The 14,878-nt window shown below is 36.3% G+C and overlaps 1 protein-coding gene across 2 annotated transcripts in view; it reads left to right on the top strand.

Moving 5' to 3' along the window:
• Window positions 1-14,878, top strand: part of ZFYVE16 (zinc finger FYVE-type containing 16) — a 119,415-nt gene that overhangs the window by 14,515 nt on the left and 90,022 nt on the right. The window lies entirely within an intron of this gene.

Below are 14,878 nucleotides of genomic sequence, written 5' to 3'. Positions count from 1 at the left end.
TTCTCCTTTCCTACCTCCCCCTTCACAATACTGTACCCCACTAATTCTAAGATGTTCCTTCCCACCCCTCCCCACGTTAGTATTTCTGGAATCCGATGCATGTTGCCATCTGCTTAGACCAGGTGACAGTCTTGCCATAGTTGTCTTTGCCTGACACCGTCTGGTGAAAACAAGAAAGTGCCAGCCTCAAAACAAGAGATGTCAGCCACTTAGAAAAGAAATCCTGAGACCAGAGAGGAACAGTTTTTTAGGAAATGCCGCTTCACCAATGCTCTTGACACCCCTGAGACATTTTGTATGAGAAATAAAGGATATAACTCTGAGTGGAAGAGTGATTGGTATGTGCCACCCAAATGTGAAGACTGTTTAAAAATACTTTATTTATTTTACAGGGTTAAAAATAAATCTAGGTCAATAATTTTTAAAGCACTTTTTTTAGTAAGTATAATGTTTCAATTTTGTATTACTAATAATTGTAATTTATAATACTTAGAAACTTATAGAGTCAAGAAATTAAACAAAATGAAAATTTCAACTTTTTTATTGCGAAGAATTATGAGAAGTATTATAAAAAATTTTCAAGCAAAATACGTCTTGCATTAGCATGAAAATCTGGGAGAGGGAAGTGGATTGGAAATATGAGTTCGAGGATATAAAATTTCCCATTGTTAAAGAGAAGCTTGTTTAAAAAAATGAAAAAATATAAAGAGGAGCTTGTTTGTATATTTTTTAAATGGATGGTAGTGCATATCAAAATCACAGCAGTATTTGGATTTATTGCATACATTTAAAAGAATTGTGCAACACTGAAATTTATGTACAAATTTCAATACGCAGGAATTATATCCTGTATATCTAAATGAAATTTGATCAGAGATTTCAGTTGTCAAAGTAGAAGTGTCTGAGGGAGTACAAACATTTTAAAATGTTTATGTGGCATATAGTAGCCAAAGGGTTTGAAGACTGCTAATCTAGAACATTGACAAACATGTAGGTGTTCATAGGATTCGACCTAGTGATAGGACAAGGGTGTATATCTGGAGCTGTGGAATTCATGAGATTGGAAGGGCTTCATGAGTGTTTTATCTGGTACTTTTTTCTGGGACTGGAAGAAAGTCATTAAGTCAGTAGTTACATCCCACATAAAGGAATTCCTTAACCCACTCTAGGTCTGAGTGAGAACAGAATTGTGGCCTTGAGCCCAGGGCTGTGCTGTGCAAGTGTGAATCAGGGAGGCTGCTCACTCCAGGGCAAGGTACTGATTTGCAGGTTATATGAGACTCCTTTGAAGAGCATGGAGAGGCAGTTTAGGACAGATGAGAAGAGTAACAGAGGAATGCAGAGACGGGATTTAGTTTGACTTCAGGCCTATTTGAAATATGAGCTCTGACAAGCACATTCAGGAAAAGAGATCATTCAAGAAATATTTAAATTGTATTGGACCTCTCTCAAACACACACACACAAACACACACAAGTTTTTTCTCCTTTCTGAGTAACTCAACCCAAGCTTCCCCCACTTCCAGCCCACAGAATGTTCCAGATAACTTTGGAACGAAGACAAAAATAATTCACTTCTCCCTTCACATTCCATTACTAATTAGGGCAGCTCTTCTTTTTCAAGGCAGTTATCATGGCCAAAACTTGGAAGATCCCAGGGCTGGGTTTTCTTTAAAGAATAAGAATCCTTCTTGCTCATGTGAACATTCGGTTTCTGTGACAGCTCTTTCCATGTTTCATTCACCTCTTGATTCTCACTTTCTTGGAGCCACCCAATACCTTTCTCCCTTTCTGAGAACTCTTAAATCAGACAAGGTCAGCACAAGAAAATAACATTAAAAATTAATCTCACTTTAAAACATACATGGAAAAGGCCTAAATGATAGACAAGTATCACTTCCACTGACATTCTATTGGCCAGAACATACAGTCACATGACCACATCTACTTTCAAAGATGGGGAAATATGATCTGAACTCCTGGCAGCTTTGTGCCCAAATAAAAATTGGTTTTGACTTCTCAAGGAAGTCATTTCCTTCTCTCTTCCGTCAGCCAGAAAGTCAAGATAAGCAATTTTCCTTACTGTTCTCTTCTGTGATATGCATTTATTTCTAGTTTACCCTTATACAAAGGGCTTAGCATTTGGCAGACCCAGCTTTACAGAGAAGTCTTCTATTAGACACTGAGATGGATTTTGTCATCTATCCTCTTGTATTAGACTCAACCATCAAAACTGAAATTCAAGTTCATAAGGATTTGGAGATGCCTTGAGGGAAGAATCTGGTTTTTTTGCTTCCTCTGAATTCCTACTTTCCTTTCTCTTTTGATTTTGTTTTTGGCCAGTTCAGCAATACAGTTACATAATTTTAAAAATATTTACTTTAGCATTGTTTTACTGGGGAGTTCATCCAGGGTATCCAGACAGCATCCTGCAGAAGTGGAAGTTCATGCTGATATTTTTAGAGGTTTGTTTAATAAAACTTCAAAGGACAGCTAATATTCATTTTATACCAACTATTTCAGAGAATAGAAAAAAAGGAATTATACAATTAATTTTATAAGACTTGTTCAACCCTGACGCCCAAACCAGACAATGTCAGCACAAAGAGAAAAAATTAAAAATCCATCTCACTTACAAACATAGAAGGAATTACCACTGGAATTTTCAGTTAAATAAACTAATAAGTTCTATTTTGTGCCTAAAACATTGTTCATAAACAGAGATGGGAAAGTCCTAAATAAAATAGAAGCAAATCCAGTCCAACAGTGTACGCGTATTTAAAAAGAATATGATTCCAAAATAACTCAAGGATGATTTAATAACAGAATGTAATTCACCAGATTAATAGATTTAAGGAGAAAGCCACATAATCCTTTCAACTGTTGCAGAAAACACATTTGATAAAAGTCAATGCTCATTCATAACAGACTAGAAATAGAAGGAAACTTCCTTAACAGATAAATGGACTCCACCTAAGTCCTTCAACACTCATGCATACAGTGGTCAAAATCTGCATAAGTAGAAGCTAGAAATGACCCTGACTTTGACATGAAAGAAACACCAGTATTGTTCAGGTCTAGGTCGTATGACATAATTCATTCCTCCCAAGTAATTTTTCCCAAGTCATGTCATCCCAGAACAGCAGTGGACCTATTTCCAGGCTTCTCACTGTTCAGTCTGGTCATTAACCTCTGACCACTGCACAGTCATAGAATGCCAAATGCAGAAGCAGCCCTCATGATTAGCTAGCTCAATCTACTTATCTCACAGTGACATCTCTCAAGCCCATAGTAAAATGCCAGAGCTCACCTGGCTCAGCTATTGGCACAGCTGGGGGGACCCAGGCCTCATGACACCCAGTGTTTTACACTTCCCTCTTGTGAGCAAAACCATTCTTCTCAATTTCTTATGCAGTTTAACTATCTCCCTGAAATACTTTGGGCTTCTATACATGCTCATCACCTTGAGGACTGACCTTTCTATTTTAAGTAGCAACAGTGGGATGGGTTGGAGGAAGGGGGAAGGAAGGCAGATGGGATTAAATGAACTGGAGACCATCCCAGAAGGAAGGCAATGCTTGTTTTCTAGGGTAGGGAGTTAAGAAGCCCAAGGGGACTCTGGGGGAGGAGGTCATGCTGCAGGGGGGGCAAGAGGGACTGGCCACTGTGTCTGATTAAGCACGTTGTGGATAGCATAACTTTGGGGAGCACCAATCACGCAATCGCGTCATACTCATATATGTGTGCATTTATTGTAACCATCTTGGGAGTGCCTGGTTCTAATTCCTATGCACTGGGCTACCTGTCCTGCTGAGGACAGGGCCTGACTATAGCAGAGCTGGAATAAGATCTGGGGATGAATCAGTCTTGCCTGATACTGGAATTAAGATCTGGGTGCCAGGGCCAGATGCTGTACAGCAGGGAGTCCTGGGGGACCAATGGATCCTAAGCTCTAGTGCTTTCTTCTCCTGAAGTTTTCTTCTCACCCAGCTCTGCCAGGAATCAGTTTCAACTGGTACACTCGCTGCCTGTTCCCGGCTCAGGCTCCATCTCTGGTGCCTGCTGGACTCAGTTTCCTCTCTTCTCTGCCACATGACCATTTCTCACTATGTTCTCCACAGGCTGATTTTCAATAAGTGCCTCAGGAATCTATAAGTATAACTGTCTTAGGAAGAAGTAATTACTTTGGCGTTTTCTTCAGGGAGAAGACTTCTGCCCATAAAGAGAAAAAAGGTATGAGGTGACTGACAGCACACTGTGCAGAAATTTCAAAACCTTTTTGGGGAAAAAAGAAATTCTTGGAGGGTTGTCAGGTTATCAACAGATAATCAAAGTCACAAAGAAGTATTTTGAGGAAGCCAAGATACAAATAACAACAAGAATCTCTTTGGCAAAGTGGGCTTAGAGATACAATCAAAGGGCTTAAAGGACTACATCAAATGCCAGTGGTAAATCCACTTATTGTTTTAGGCCCCAAGAACAGGATTGTAAAGAACCAGGATAAAATATTAGAATGCAACCACACAGTGGAAATACTAGTTTTTACAAAGGCTTTGGCAAACTGTCAGAGATAAAAAGAGCCTTTAATGAAGTTAATCTAAGTAAAGGGAGAAAACCTAAATTACAAAGGATTAAAAAAAGAATACACTGGACCGGGGGCTGCCCGCTAGCTCAGTTGGTTAGAGTGCAGTTCTCTTAACAAGGTTCCTGGTTCGATCCCCACATGGGCCACTGTGAGCTATGCCCTCTACACCTAGATTGAAACAACTACTTGACTTGGAGCTGATGGGTCCTGGAAAAACACACTTAAAATAAATAAAAGTTAAAAGAAAAACAAAGAATACACTGGACTTAAGAGAGTTGGACATTTAACAACTGGAAGCAGAAAACTGAAATGAGCTCAGTGATCTAATCGAACATTGGCAGAAATTTCCAAAAGACATAGCAAGTACTTGTGCTCAAAAAGAAAAAAGTTCAAGTTTTGAGTAATGGCATTGTGCAGCTGAAATAGCTGGCAGGTGACCAAACTGAGAAGTTAAAAAACAGATGATACATGGCTCACCAAATGAAGCTTTGCTAACGATTGTTGAAAAAGATAAAGGCCATTTTCAATACAAACTGAGTGCTGAGTTGCTAGCACATCAAGGGCTGAAAAACAGACAAGTTGGAACACAGATCTTGCTCCCTTTAAGCCAAAGCTCTACTGGAAAATGAATACAAAACTTTGCATCAGAAAGTTGATATCTTTAATAAAGTCTTGGGCAGAAAGGCAGCATTCTTCCAAAGAAGCTATTTCAAAAAGAGTAAGACTGGGAAGAAAGAGAGCCGAAATACCATCTATAGAGTAGGTAAAATTCCACAAGCAGGAAATTCAAGGAGAGATGAAGTACGGAAAACAAAGAGCTTATGAACCCAGATTTTTCTTCATGATACAAAAGGTCATGACAGCTGGCTGACTGCACGTACTGCAGAATGAGTTCTAGCAAGAAGATGGCTAGCCCAAGACAGGTATTAATATATGTGTATCAATGGATAATAACTTTTCAAAAGCCAGGGAATGTCCAAGTAACCCCAGGAAGACCATGACAATAGAAACTTTTCAAAGAGAGATTTACTAATCCAAGATCGGTCTTTTGGTCCACCTTTTGAAACTAGTGAAAGCCTCTACTGTTACTGATACTAAATCCACCTGGATTCTCTTACTTTTGTCTTAATGGAATAGATCTGTTAAAGTGAACCTGTGTCTGTCAATGGTCCTATATCTGGTCGTAGGAGGTCATTTCAGGTATTTAAAACAATATCTATTTCTTATCTCCATGTTGGTATAATTTCATCAGTACATCTTACCAGGAAAACTCATCATGATCTCACATTCATTCATTCCACAAACATTTATTAAGTGTCTTTCATGTGTCAGAGATTTTATAATTATTAGAGATATAATAAGGAATCAGACAAAATTCTCGCCTTTGTGGAGCTTACATTCTAACAGAGAAAATTGGTAAGTAATAAAGAAATTGACAATATAATGCCAGGCAGGGATAAGGGATACAAAGGACAACTAAGTACAGTAAAAGGGTTGCCATGGGAATACCACCTACATAAGATGGTCAGGAAATGCTGCACCAAAGGGATAACATATGGGCAGAGACTTGAACAGGGAGAGGGAGTGAGCCATGTGAAGATCTGGGAAAAACTTTACCAGGCGGGAGTAGTCAGTGCAATGGTCCTGAGCCAGAAGTATGTTTGGTATGTTGAAGAAACAGCAGGTGTTTCAGGCAGAGAGAAGAATGTGTTTGAAGGCTGAGAGGTGAGAACTGAGAAAGAACATTCTATGTTCTTACATATACGAGGAAATGGAATTCCTAGTAACTCCAAGATAAGGTTGGCGGGGAAGTGATGAGGGAAGATGTTGGAAGGGTAAAACCTGCCAAACACTATTATGCATTATAAATCACATTAAAAAGTTGGAACTTTAGTCTAATAATATATTACTATCATATGTTGAGTCCTTAACTACATGTCGGGTAATGTAATAAATTCTTTACTAGAATTTTCTCATTTGATCCTTGTAAATATCCTGAGCTAAGAACTAATGTTATTTCAATTTTATAAATGGGGAACCTGAGTCACAGAGTGGATAAGTAATTTGCCCACGGACCCAGAGCTAATAAATAGAAAAGTTGGCAATCTCCATATCAATTTGAGTTCCAAGCCCGAACTCTTATTTTTCACTATTCTGCATTTTTAAATGATCTCTATGACTGCAGTGTAATGGCGGAAATAGAGGGGAAGAAAGCCCACTAAGGGCAGGGATTAAAGGGAGAGACATGGTAATGGGACCTTGGTAATGACGGATTGAGAAGAAAGAGAGATAAGCTTGATAACGGCTTAGTAGGTGGAATGGTTTAAATCTGTTGTTTCATTGGACAAAAGAGGGAGAGCGGGAGGGAAGAGGAAGGAGTGGGAGAGAGAGAGAGAGAGAGAGAGAGAAGTCAAAGATGATTTCCAGACTTCCGGTTAATGAAATTCTGTGGGCACCATTTAAAGAGATAAGAAACCAAGCTAGACAGGCAATTTGGGGCTTATGGGGATGATGATGAGTGGCTTTAGACTAAGGATGGTGAAATAAGGACCTCTGAAAATTCACTCCTCCATGTAAGCTGCAAGATCACTAGCAAAAAAAAATAAAAAAAATTGCCCAAATCAACTTTTTTAGAACTCTGGAAATTAACCAAAGATTTGCAAAAATCAGAAGAGCACTTATTCAAGAAAAATGACTGAATCCCAGTAAGAATATTGAGCTTTGTGGTGTTTTAACTTGTCCTACCCCCAACCTTCTCTCCCCAGCTCTGTAGTAACCTCATAGTTTGAGTAGCTATGAAAACTGGCAACCTAGCAGCCATGATAGTGGGTAAAATAGGTTTGGAGCTCCCAAAAAAAAGCCCAACGCCAGAGAACTGTCATTATTTGACCTATCTGGAAGCTCCCTGAAAAGCTAGCCATTCTCAAGACGTTGTCTTTATTTAACCTAAGAGCTCAAGGCACTTATCAAAAACAATTAGCAGCAATTGTTTAGCATTGCAGCTGCCTGAAGTGGCTGTACTAGTCAGGTCTAATGAGAAGCTGATCAAAAAACTTAAATGGAAAAATTGGGGAATGAGATATTCAAAGGGATCTTTGAAAAGCTAAGGAACATTTCTGGAATCTAGAAAGCCATGCACATAGAAAGGGACTGACGGAGTGACAAGAGTGAGGCAGAAAATTAGGGAGGTTGGTGCTATGGAAGAAAAAAAGTCACAATTCATTGAATGCTTATTGAGTATCAGATGCTATGCTCAGTGCTTCCACTATTCTGTCTCATGGACATATATGATCACAATCCCCATGTAACAGTTGAGGAAACTGAGGCTCTGTGAGATAGGCAACTAGTCAAGGCAGCAGAGCTAGTAAGTGGTCAAGTGGGATTTGAACTCAGGCTGTCTGAATTCAAAGTTTGTTCTGGGTCTGAATATCTGGAATGGCCAAGAGTGTAAAATGCAGCTGAAGGGATTCGTCAATAAAAATGTAAAGTTGTCTGTTGGATTTCTCAGCAAGGAGGTCTTTGAAGAACTTCTTGAAGTGCTGGGGCAAGAAGACAGATTCTAGTGGTTTGAAGAGTAAGTAGGAGTGAGGAAATGAAATAGTGTTCAGCTGTTTGCTTGGAAAGAGAAGAGAGGTGGGGCCTTAGCTGTAAGATGCATGAGGGTGCAGTGTTCTTTTTCATTTTTTAAAGAGATTTTGGTATATGTAAACAGGGTGATGTAGCTGGTTAAAAAGCGTGGTCTTTCAGGAGGGCCCAGAGGAGATGAGGAAGAAAGGAGGGAGGGGATGCTAATTCTGGTAAGCAAGAGAACTGATCTGATACCTAGAGACAAGGTACTTGTTCTTAACCTTATTCTTACATCGATTTCCTTTTGCCTTTTTTGCTTTAGAGATAGAAGCTTGTCTTTAGAAATTAAGAAACAAGGCAGGATTGATGACCAAGAAGCATCATGGTGAAGGAAGATCACTCAAGTCCTCTGCAGTTCTTTTAATGTAGTTACATAATCATTAGTCTTATTAATTACCCTAAAAGCATGCCTATGTTAGGTTTATAGCATGTCATCTTGACAGTCTGTCTTCAGAGGGATCCATAGACTCTGTATGCAGGAGTTAGAAACTTGGTCTATGGGGCAAGAAGTGAGTTCTCGCTGAAAAACAGGGAAATAAGTTTAGAGACCTAATGTATAGGCATGGTAACTATACTTAATAATACTGTACTGAGCACTGAAAATATGCTACGAGAGTAGATTTCAAGTATACTCATCACCCACACAAAATGATGTCTATGTGAGGAGATGGTATGTTAAATAGCTTGACGATGGTAATAATTTTACTATGTGTATGTATATCAAATCATATCATACACCTTAAATGCATACAATTTGTAATTAAAATATATAAATAAGTGAAAAATAAATAAATCCATTCATTTAAAAAAAAATGGAGGAGGGACTCTACTGGTTCTCAAACTTGGCTGCACATGGAAATCTACATTAAAAAGAGTTTTAAAAAGTAATCTCCTTTAAACAGGTCTCCAGTCTTGCTTTGCTTTCAATATTTTGAGTTTTTTGAAGAGTATAGTCCAGTTATTTTATAGAATGTCCCTCAATTTTTGGTTTTCTGATGTTTTCCATGTTTAGATTCAGATTATGCATTTCTGGCTATGAATACTACAGAAGCGATGTTGTGTCTTTCTCAGTGCATCCTGGAGGTACAGAAAATTTTATTTGTCTCATTAATGGTGATGTTAACTTCTATCAGTTGGTTAAGATGTGGCTGCCTAGATTCTCCATTATAAAGTTACTATTTTTCCTTTTGCTATTAACAAGTATCTTTGGGAAGATGATTTGAGATTATGTAAGTGTCTTGTTTCTCATCAAATTTTTACCCACTAGTTTTAGCATATATTTATGATACATGATTAAAACAGCTATTACTGTGGCGGTTGCTGAATGGTGATTTTCTAATCCCATCATTACTTTTGCGTTTACTACTTAGCGTATTATTGTAAGGAAGTGTTTTCTCTTCTCCCTTTATCTATCATGTATCTATCTATCTATCAATTATCTATCATTTATGTATTTATATTAGTATGGATTCATGGATTCTTATTTTATTCTATAGGTAATATCTGTTAATACCATTATTTATTTTGATTTTTAGCATCCCGTATTTGACAGTGGGAACTCCTTTAAGACGGCTCTTGTAACTTTTTGACATGTACTCTAAACTTTTCAATTCTACAAGGCTGAGAGGAAGACATAAACTTCTTAGGTAACACAAAAACTTTACCTTGATAATTAATTTAAATCACACTCTACAATATATCTCAGTGTTGCCAAGCAAATAATTTGGCTAATTAATTATTTAAAATAACCTTTTTATTTTATAATAAAATTTTAGTCTTAGAGAAAAGTTGCAAAGATAGTTCAGAGATCCTGTGTAGCCCTTATCCAGTTTCCCCATTAACATCTTACACCACCATGGTCCATTTGTCACAACTGAAAAAGCAACAATGGTATGTTACTATTAACTAAATTCCCTACTTCATTGGGATCTCACCAGTTTTTCTCTAATGTCCTTCTGTTCCAAGACCACATCGAGGGTACCACATTACATTTACTCATCATGTCTCCTTGGTCTCCTTTGGTCTGTGACAATTTCTCAGACTTTCCTTACTTTTGATGACTACGACAGTTTTGAGGAATACTGATCAAGTATTTTGTAGAGCGTCTCTCAGTTTATTTTTGCCTGATGTGTTTCTCATGGTTAGACTAGGCGAATGGGTTTTCGAGAGAAAGACCATTAAGTCCCATTCTCATCACATCATGGGGACATGCTATTGATATGACTCAACACTGATGATGTTAATGGACCCAGACAGTATTTGCCAGGTTTGTCCTCCATAAAGTTACTTTTATTCCCCCTTTCCATACTCTACCCTTGGAAAGCAAGTCATTAAGCAGTGTCACTATCTGCATTTCATCCCTCTGTCCTCTGATCTTCTGACTGATACTTAAATTATTTTTTTTCATACATTATGGTTTATTCTTTGGGCTGTAGGTTCTATGGGTTTTGATAAATGTATAGAATCATATATCTATCACTCCATTACCATATAGGTTAATTCCATTATCCTAAAAGATACCCTGTGCTTTTGCTAGTTAACCCCTTCTCCTAATTCCTGGAAACCCCTGATCTGTTTTCTATTTGTACAGCTTTGCCTTTTCCAGAATGTCTTATGAATGGAATCATTCACTATGTAGCCTTTCCAGTCTGGCATTTTTTTTTTTTTTTTTTTTTAGCAAAATACATTTTGGATTCATCATGTCATTGTGTGAATGAATAGCACACTCCTTTTTTCTTGATGAATAGTTTTCCATCATGTATGCCATAGGTTGTTTATCCATTCACCTACTGAGGGATATCTTGTTTGCTTCCAACTTTTGGTGATTATAAATAAAGCTACTATAAATATTCAGTGTGGGTTTTTGTATAGACACAAGTTTTGAAATCAGTTGAGTAAATATCTAGAAGCATGATTGCTAGGTCATATGGTGAGTCTATGTTTCACATTAAAAGAAACTGGGAAATTGTCTTCCAAAGTGCCTTTATCATTTTTGCTTTCCCACCATCAATGAAAGACAGTACCCCTTGCTCCAAATCCTTGACAGCATTTGGTATTGTCAGATGTTTTTTGTTTTTTGTGTTTTTAATTTTAAATATTCTAATGGCATGTCATGGCATCTCACTCTTTTGCAATTTGCCTTCCCTAATGACAAGTGATGTTGAGCATCTTTTTATATCAATGGATTATGTGCCATCCATATATCTTCTTTGGTGAAGGGTTCTGTTCAGATATTTTGTCCAGTTTTTAAATTGGATTGTTTTCTTATTGTTGAGTTTGAAGAGTTCTTTATATGTTCTGTATATGTCCCTCATCACATATGTGCTTTACAAGTATTTTCTCTCCATTTGTGGCTTGTCATTTCTTTCAGCTCATATTGTCTTTCACTGAATGAAAGGTTTTACTTTTGAGAAATTTCTACTTATCAAACTTGTCTTTAATGGATTATGCTTTTGGTGTTGTATCAAAAAACTCATCACCAAATACAGAGTCACACAGATTTTCTCCTAAGTTTTCTGGAAAATTTAGTTTTGTATTTTACAGTTAACTATATGTTCCATCTGGAGTTAATATGTTTGTAAGTTTGAGGTATGTGTCAAGGTTTATTCTTTTTTTAACATATGGATGTATGTCCAATTTGTCTAGCACCATTTATTGAATTGCCTTTGTATCTTTGATAACTATCAGTTGACTATATTTGTGTGTGTCTGTTTGTATTTTGTTCCATTGATCTGTATGTCTATCCTTTCACCAATATCACACTATCTTGATTACTATATCTTAAAGTAAGTCTTGAAGTAAAGTCATTTGAGTCTTCCTACTTTATTTTTCTTTTTCAATATTGTTTTGGCTATTGAGGATCCCTTGAATTTCCATATGAATTTTAGGATCATATTGTCAATTTCTGCAAAAGAGGCAGTTGGGATTTTGAGATTATGTTGAATCTGTAGATCAATTTGGGGAGTATTGCTATCTTAAAATCAAGTCTTCAAATTCATCAGCATGAGATGTTTTTCCATTTATTTAGACCTTCTTTAATTTCTTTCAACAGTACTTTGTAGTTTTCAGAGAGCAAATTTTGTTAAATTTTTTCTTACATACAGCTGATTCTGGTTATATGCAGTAATTATGTTATACAGTCGTTGCCAACATTTAATTAGGGAAAATAGAACTACTGCTTCTAAAGGAAATACACTGTTAAATTCATGTGAGCCTCTGGTCACATTTTTGTTAGTCACAATGCAATTTGTGTTATATAAGTTTGTTTGCCAGCGACCTGGTAAAACAAGCCAGTCTTAGCAACTTTGAAAAACTGCTCTTCTACATAACCCTTTTCCTGTATAACCATTAGCAAATATTTAAAAATTCTCCCATAGCCTCCTGATCTGCAGAGCCTGCCTCCCCTGGAAATTTAACAAGTGAAAGACAGTTTGGGGAATATAATCAATAATGTTGTAAAAAAAAAAAAAAATCAATGCTTCATTATATACAGTTCATGTGCGAGCTGTTTGTTTTACTTATTTCTCTTATTTAAATTAATCTACATAATTCCACTTTGAATTTTTAGCCAAAATAAATTTTTGTGTTACTTTAAAAAAAAAAAAAAAGACAGTAGGCTTGGACTCCTGCTCTATTTATAACCAATTGTAACTGTGGGAAAACACTCAGAATCTCCACTCTCAAACTCTGAAGAAAATAAGACTCTGGATGAGAATATCTACCCAGTTTCACTAATTCTAGAATTTAATAATAAAAGAAACAAACACACAAAAACGTTTGTGTAATAATTTTAAAGTCCACAGCACCATCTGGAGGTCAAAGGGAAGAAGACATGTTGAGGAGAAGGGTTAATATCCCTGTCCCCCTATATCTGTATTTTGCTTGTTTGAATAAAATTTCACATTTTCAAAAAATATCTCTTTTAAACTGGCTATACACAAGTACAATACTACATATAAAAGCAGTCATATAAGTCATTATGTTTAAAATCACACCCTGCATAGAATCCCTTATGCATGTAAAGACTAATCCTCGAATAGTCATCTGTAATCAGTTAAAACAAAACAATTGGACAATTAGAACAAGTACACAAAATAAAAACACACCTCATTATACCAAAAGAATCCCATCATATTAAAATTATTTATACATATTTGAGCAATAAATGATAGTATTCATTATAACCCCTAAAATAAAATAAACACAGGAAAAAAGACAGCTCTTCTTTACAAAATAATTCCAATCAATAAATATAAAAGGAATGAGAAAAGTAGAAAATCACCATTAGCTCAGCACTGCATTAATCGTTGCAGGCAAGATCCACTTCTATATACTAAAATTATACTGTATAGGCAAAAGTTTGAGAGACCGGATAATTTCATCATCTCAAAATATCTCCCCCAAGATATTTGTTAATTACAAAGGGAAAGATAGTGACTTTATAGTGAATAAATCTAGCAGATATCACTTAGTGCAATGACCGAGGTTAACATCACCAAAAATAAGACATATTGACATCATGTACCCTTTGATATCATTTATATTTTTGTTTAAGCAAACTGGTTTTGGAGAGAGAGAAAATTCTATACAAGTTTTATCTCTAATATTTTTAAAAACAGTTTTTGCATTTCTTTCTTAAAAGCCATTAAGCTCCAGGAAACTTAATAGATAACAATTGTAAGACAACCCAAATGTACTTCATTTCCATAGTTATCTACTGGAAATATGGGTCAATAAGGAAAAGAAGACCACTCTGCCTATCTTTTAGCATCTATAACAAACTCAAATTTCAGTAAAGTTAATAGAAATATTATTTGAAACTCATTATATTTGTAAGGAGGAAGAAAATATTTAAATCCCCTTTTGATGAAAGGAAAATAATTCTTTTGGTATCTTGACCAAGCTACCCTCAAACCAGTTTCCATAAAAATCAAGGGTAATATCAGATTTATGTCCAAAAGTACAAAAAAGCTGCAAGCACAAGAAGAAAATGGAGAATACATTTTCTTTTCAAGTATCCATGAAAAATATATGAACATTGATAATCTATTAGGCCAAAGAGAAACTATCAATTGCCAAAGGCATAATATTATATTTTATGATTACAATACAATAAAGCTAGAAGTTAATCATAAAAGCAGAAAAAATAAAAAGTTTCCTCATCTTGGAAGTTAAAAATCTATTATAAAGGATGGCTTGAGTCAAAGGGGAAACACCAACCAAAGTCAGAACTTATGAGATGGAATTAAAGCATAAGGGCAATTACTAGCCTCTATGGTTATCATTGGGTGAATTGCAAAAGCTGCTCCTTGTTCAAGTGAAAAAAAAGAAAGAAAAAGACCAACACTGCTGTATCTGTGGATTGTCATGAGGCTATGGCTCTGAGCCAGTTGGCTGGAAGATGAGAATGAGGCTCAGGGAAATTTAAGCCAAAATGAGTTAGTAGCTGTGAAAGAAAAAACATAAATTTTTCTTCTTTAAGGAAAAAAAGAAAAAAAAAACCTGCTAGAGTATGAGTTTTCCCTTAAGACTAGAAACAAACATCTAGTTAGTAAAGTGATTGCTAACAAGATTTTGAAGGCTAGGAATGTGTTCTTTGATTGAACTTAATATTCGCAAGGTAACTTCAGGTTCTTTTCTAGAATATAACCCAGTATAGGGTTTTACT

The sequence above is a fragment of the Rhinolophus sinicus genome, linkage group LG03, assembly GCF_036562045.2.
Source record: "Rhinolophus sinicus isolate RSC01 linkage group LG03, ASM3656204v1, whole genome shotgun sequence".
In the NCBI taxonomy this organism is placed as follows: domain Eukaryota; kingdom Metazoa; phylum Chordata; class Mammalia; order Chiroptera; family Rhinolophidae; genus Rhinolophus; species Rhinolophus sinicus.
This window is presented reverse-complemented; position numbering and strand designations above follow the sequence as displayed.